Here is a 7267-nt window from a genome sequence, read left to right as displayed (position 1 = left end):
AGGCTCCATGTTGTCAGCATGAGATCATGACCTTAGCCAAAATCAAGAGCTGACACTTAACTGACTGAGCCACCCAAGCATCCAAGGAGGAAAAACTCTTTTGTTTTGTTTTGTTTGTTTGTTTGTTTATTAAATTTACACCCATGTTAGTTAGCATATAGTGCAATAATGATTTCAGGAGTAGAATCCAGTGATTCATCCCCTATGTTTGGATTTCTACTCTAATCTTTATTATTTCTCATCTTATGCTGGTTTTAGGTTTTATTTCCTGTTCTTTTTCCAGCTCTTTTAGGCTTAAGATTAGGTTGTATAACTGAGACCTTTCTTCCTTCTTTAGGAAGGCCTGGATTGCTATATACTTCCCTCTTATGACCACCTTAGCTGCGTCCCAGATTTTGGGCTGTGGCGTTATTATTTTCATTGGCTTCCATGTACTTTCTAACTTCCTCTTTAACTTCTTGGTTAACCCATTCATTCTTTAGTAGGATGTTCTTGTTGTCTTTCCAAATTTTTTCTTGTGGTTGATTTTGAGTTTCATAGTGTTGTGGTCTGAAAATATGCACAGTATGATCTTGATTTTTTTGTACCTGTTGAGGGCTGATATGTGTCCCAGTATGTGGCCCCTTACATTCAAACTGAAAGTGTCTTTAGATCTAAAATGGGTCTCTTGTAAACAGTATATGGATGGATCTTGTTTTTTTATCCATTCTGTTACCCTATGTCTTTTGATTGGTGCTTTTAGTCCACTGACATTTAGAGTGAGTACTGAAAGATATGAACTTATTGCCATTGTGTTGCCTGTAGAGTTGGAGTTTCTGGTGGTGTTCTCTGGTCCTTCCTAGTATTTGCTACTTTTGGGGTTTTTTTGTTTTGTTTTGTCTTTTCTCCCCTCAGAGAGACCGCTTAAAATTTTTTGCAGGACTGGTTTGGTGGTTATAAACTCCTTTAGTTTTTGTTTGCCTGGGAAATTCTTTATCTCTCCTTCTCTTTTGAATGACAGCCTTGCTGGATAAAGAATTCTTGGCTGCATATTCTTCCAGTTCAGCACATTGAATATATGCTGCCACTCCTTTCTGGCCTGCCAGGTTTCTGTGGATAGGTCTGCTGTGAACCTGAACTGTCCTCCCTTGTAGGTTAAGGACTCTTTTTCCCTTGCTGGTTTTGTAATTCTTTCCTTGTCTGTGTATTTTGTGAATTTGACTTTGATATGCCTGTTGATGGTCATTTTTTGTTGACTCTAATGGGAGTTTTCTGTTCTTCCTGGATTTTGATGTCTGTGTCTTTCTCCGGGTTAGGAAAGTTTTCTACTATGATTTGCTCATATAAACATTCTACTCCTTTTTCTCTCTTTTCTTCTGGGTCCCTTATGATTCAGATATTATTCTTTTTTAATGAGTCCCTGAGTTCTCTAATTCTTATATTCTGATCTTTTGCCTTAGTTTCCCTCTTTTGTCTACTTTGTTATTCTCCGTAAGTTTGTCTCTATACTGCTGAATCGCTGCTCTGCTTCACCCACCCTTGCCACCATGGCATCATTTGAGATTGCATCTCGGTTATAGCATTTTTAATTTTGTCCCGACTAGATTTTACTTCTTTTATCTATGTAGAAAGGGATTCTATGCTTTTTCCAACCCCAGATAGTATTCTTATTATCATGATCCTAAATTCTGGTTCAGACATCTTGCTTGTATCTGGGTTGATTAAGTCCCTGGCTGTTATTACTTTCTGTTCTTTCTTTTGGGGTGAATTCCTTCATTTCATCATTTTGGAGGAAGAAAAACAATTAATAAAAAAATAAAATTAAAAAAATAATCAAATAAAGGAAGCTAGACTCTAGGTGTGTTTTGGTCTGGTTGTTTGAAGAAGCTTGATAGAATACAGAAAAAAGGAAAAGAAAAGAAAACTTAAAAAAGGAAACAAAAGTAGGAAAATGTTAAAAATTTTAAAAGATGTATACAATAAAACAGAATAAAACAAAATGAAGAAACTAAAATAGACCTAAAATTTACAAAAAATAAATAGTAGAAAAAATTAAAGAAAATTTTTTTTATAAAAAGGGAAGATAAAAATAAATTTTTTCTTTGGGTACCTGGGTGGCTCAGTTGATTAAGTGTCCAACATTGGCTCAGGTCATGATCTCATGGTTTGTGAGTTCAAGCCCCGTGTTGGGCTCTGTGCTGACAGCTCAGAGCCTGGAGCCTGCTTCAGAATCTGTGTCTCCCCCTCTCTCTGTCCCTCCAATGCTCATGCTCTGTTTCTCTCTCTCAATAATAAATAAACGTTAAAAAAATAAAAAATAATAATTTTTTTCTCTTTTTGTATCCAAGAATAAGAAAAGGAAAAAAAAAAATGAATAGATGGACCAGTGAGCAGAATGAAATCTGAACATTACATCCAGTTTCCCCTACAAGTCAAACTAGGAAGCACTTTATAGTACAAAAACTAAGCACTTTATAGTCTGTAAACTAAGAGACTTGTCATGGTCCTCCAGGACTTGATTAGCGTAGTTGGATGGGGCTTGGTGTAATGGCTCTGTTATTTACTAGGTGGTGCTGCTTAGCTTACTGGGGTGGATTGTTGTGGTTCGTGAACACGTGTATGTGCATGTGTGGGAGAGGTGAAAATGGTGTCACCCAGCTTCCCAGTCTCTAGCATCAGAGCTCTGCACTCTCGCCCAGCGCAATCAAGCGCCTCTCCTTTGTCTCCGGCTCTGTCCACTCCCTGCTTCTACACTGTCAGTGATCCAGGCTGTCAGCCTGCCAAGCGGCACCTCTCTCCTGAATTTTATCTCAGATGGGCCTGTGTTTCCAAATCCCTCACATCTTATTTTTTTTAAGTGCACTTTTTTTTTTTTGAGACAGAGAGAGAGAGAGACAGAGCTCAAGTGGGGGGAGGGCAGAGAGAGGGAGACACAGAATCCAGAGTAGGCTCCAGGCTCTGAACTGTCCGCACAGAGCCCAACACGGAGCTTGAACTCATGAACTGCGAGATCATGACCTGAGCTGAAGTTGGATGTCTAACCAAATGAGCCACCCAGGCTCCCCGAAATCCCTCACTTCTGAGGGCCTTGTGGCTTGGACCTGCTCCAATCCTCTGGGGGAAAGTTTTGCAGAGCAACGGCAGGGTGCTGCCCGCCCCAGGGGATGCCCATGCTACCACACTACTGTAGAGGCCCAGAGACTGTGGCCAGGTGCCAGTTTGCCCCAGAAAAATTTTGAGTGATCGTGTAGCAGCAGTGGTTCAAGGACTATGATAAATTACAACATGCATCTGGTGCCTTAGCGTCCTTATTCCAACACTAGCAAACGTAGCTGTAATCTGGGGTCCACTGGGACCTCTGCCTTTGGGGAGGTTTCACAGCCTCTACCAGATGTCCTCCCAGAAAGGGAACTACTTTTCCCTGTGTGGCCCAAGGACCCCTCAGATCCTGCTGTCTGCTCCTGGGGATTCAGCCTTCCCACCAGAGCACTGCCAGGTTTCAACTCTGCAGAGTTTCCGACTCTGCATTCCCCTGTTTATAGAGTCTTAATGGTACTGAAACCCTCTCCTTTTTCCTTTCTCTTTTCTCCCTTTCTTGTTCAGTTCCTTGTGGGTGTTTCCACTATTTCTCTTTCTCCTCAGCTGATTCTGGGGTGGACTGGTTTTCCCTCCTGTCTCCATCCTCTCTCCACAAAAAAATACAGCTTCCTACCCTCTGTGGCTTCTCTTTCCCTCAGGTAACCTCTCTGCGGTGTGTACCTGCTGAGTTCTGTGGCTCAAGTTATGCAGATTATTGTGTTAGTCCTCAGATAAATTTTCTAGGTGTTGAAAATGGTTTGGTGCTGATCTAGCTGCAATTCAAGAATGAGAGAAGCAGTGAACTTCCATGCCGCTCTGCCATCTTGGCCCCACCTCAGGAGGAAAAACTCTTAAGTAGACTAGCAACTATTAAATGTTGAAATAATGATGGAGTTTTAATGTAACTATTTGGCCACAATCAGTTCAGGCAAGAATCATCAAGTGGGTACAAGTGTAATGAGAACTAAGATACAGTATTTACATAGTCTCAAAATATCTCCCCCATAGTACTTATTAGTTAAAAGGGAAATATATAATTTTACAATGGAAAAATCTTGCAGATATTACCTAAACACAAGTGATTAATGCTAATATCAACAGAAATGAGGCAAACCAATATCACGTGTCTCCTGACCTGATGCTTTGTAAGAACTCAACATTAATTTTGTAGTATTCTTGCAAAAAATGTAGAACCTGAATCTAATCATGGAGGAATATCAGACAAGTCCAAATTAAGAATATTCTACAAAATAACTGGCCTGTAGTCTTCAAAAATTGTCTAGATCATGCCAGACAGAAGAAAAATAGCACAGACATTGTTCCATATTAAAAAAGACTAATACATAACAGCTACACAAAACATATGATCCTTGATTACGTTTTTGACTGGAATTTTTTCCTTACAGATGTTATTAGGACAACTGGGAAAAATGAAAAGGATCTTTTGATAATGTTATTGAATCATTGTTAATTTTCTGATTTTCATAATTGTACTGTAGACATGTAAGAGTGATGTTTTTTTTCCGGAAAATAAAGATATCCTGAAGTATTTGGGGCAGAGGGATTCATATCTGTAACTACTTTTAAATTGTTCAAAAAGTATATATATGTATGGTAAGATGTTATCAAATATTAACAATTAGGAAGTCTGAGTGAAGGATAAACTTGAAATATTTCAAAACATAAAGTTATACACAGAAAGTTTGGCTGTCCTATTTTTATTCAAGGCAGAGGAAATTTATTGTCTTGTGGGACCTCTTCGAAGGCCCCAGAAAAGGCTCTTGTGCTGGAATGGTGTGCCATAACAAATTACCAAAATCTTGGTGACTTAAAACCAGAGAAATTTATTGTCTCACCGTCCTGGAGGCCAGAAGTCTGAAATCGAGGTGTTGGCAGGGCCACACTCCCTCGGAGCCTCTTGGGGAGAACGCTTCCTGCCTCTCTGGCTGCCGGTGGATGTCAGCGTCCTCTGCGGCTGCATCCTTCCAGTCTCTGCCTCTCTCTTCACATCGTTTTCTTCTCTGTGTCTGGGTCTTCTCTACTCTTAGAAAGATGCTTGTCAGTTGTTTTAGGGCCCACCAGAGTAATCCAGGATGATCTCATCTCAAGATCCTTAATTACATCTGCAAAGACTCTTTTCCCCAGATGAGGTCATATTCACAAGTTTGGGGTTTAGGACACAGCTATATTTTTGGGGAGCCACTAGATGTGGTTACACATTATTTAATAAAATTTGCAAAAAAAAAAAGTTGTTTCAAATGCACTTGGTTAAGACTTATGTCTCTTCCATTTCAGTGTTTGTCATATTTTTTCACGTGTTAGGTGGCTTTGGAGTTGTAAGCAATTCAAGGATCTGATGGGAATTTGAGCTGGACATATATTTAATGTGAATCTAGGAGGATATATTTATGTATTTTGTCACTTTTTAAAAGTTTTTTTATAATTTTTTTAATGTTTTAGTTTATTTTTGAGAGTGAGAGAGACAAAGGGCAAGTGGGGGAGGGGCAGAGAGGAGAGACACAGGACCCGAAGCAGGCTCCAGGCCCCAGAGCTGTCAGCACAGAGCCAGAAGCGCAGTTTGAACTCACAGACCCTGAGATCGTGACCCGAACTAAAGTCAGATGCTTAACCCGCTGAGCCACCCAGGAGCCCCCTTTTGTCACTTGTAAGTACAGTTAAGTTATTGCAAGCATCCAGGTGTAGGGATGGCTTGTGGGAATTCTTTTGTGCCCACTATAGTGACTCACATAGCGTCATGGTACCAAGGTGCAGGGCCATAAGTATGTCACATATGAATGTGTCCGAGAGCAACCAGCACTGGAAGTATGTAAGTCAAGTAAAAGAGGTGGAGTCTTAAATTTGCGAAACAAGAAGTTAATATGTGGAAACTCCTTCCAATCATTGTAGGCAAAAGATTAAGCTCTCATCAAGGCCTTGTCAAAAAAATTTTTTTATTATCAGGAATATACTTAATAATGCAAAGTTCAGAATTATAAATGAACAATGTATATTTTTCAACATGGAAATTAAGCTTTTACTTATCAGAATGCCTCTGTATTTAGAGCACCCAATTTTAGTAGTACTATATGTGAAGTTACCCATTTTATACTTTCCAACATATTAGATTGTGTTGTCACATTAAGTAAATGTGTGCAGTATTAGAGTAATTTGATTACATATTATATAGCTCTGTACGTGGCAAGTTTAAAATATGCATTTCATTTAATTTCAGGTTAATTTTTTTTCCAGATTTATTGATTCCAGCAAAATTCAAATATGATTGTCAGGAAGTATTCTAGTTGAAGCAAAAAATATAAATAAATAAATGTAAATTTAAACAAAGAAGAATAGAAGTTTCAAAATGCTAAAAACTCTTTTATTGTCTTACAGTAAGAATCCTGATGGTAAATAAAGGGGATTAAGAGCACACTTATCTTGATGAGCACTGAGAAATTAACAGAATTGTTGAATCATTATCCGGTATACCTGAAATTAATACAACACTGTACATTAATTAACTGAAATTAAAAAAATCCTAATGTTTGAAATCACAAAGATAAGGAAAAGAATCAGAAAAATCTTAGAAAATATGGAAAATGAATAACATTGAAAAGACAAATGATGAGAAACAGTAAATGTTTAAATAGGAACTTAAAACATTGATTTGAGGAATAATGAAAAAGCAATTTGTATAAACATTAGTGACAAACTGGTTAATGAGTATTGTCAATATAAATAGCATTTAAGATTAGGAACTACACAGGAAAACATGAACTTCCCTAAAATCATCAGCTCATTTATGAAATTATTAGCTTGACAGAGGTTTTCTCAAATTTTACAAAAATCCTAAACATTTATATGACATTAGAAATAAAGTGAAGCTATAAGATGTCTATCCATATTAATATTTAAAAAAATAAATTTTGATCAACTTTTGAGAAGAGATGAAATTATCTTCCTCTTCTTTCTATGGAAACAATATTATAAAATTATCATCGTATAAAAAGTCAATTAGAACCATATGCAGCCAAAGATATAGAGAATAGAGAATAATTCAAAGACAGGTCAGACAAATCAATAGAACACATTAGCCCATCTTTTTGGATTTTGTAATATTTGTGATATTTGTCACTTTTTTAAGAATGTAAACTTAAGACTCTTTATTATGAATAAATACTGATTTTTGTATTGAATTTTTATATGTCTATTA

The sequence above is a fragment of the Panthera onca genome, chromosome A2 (genome assembly GCF_046562875.1).
Source record: "Panthera onca isolate mPanOnc1 chromosome A2, mPanOnc1 haplotype 2, whole genome shotgun sequence".
Classification (NCBI taxonomy): Eukaryota; Metazoa; Chordata; class Mammalia; order Carnivora; family Felidae; genus Panthera; species Panthera onca.
This window is presented reverse-complemented; position numbering follows the sequence as displayed.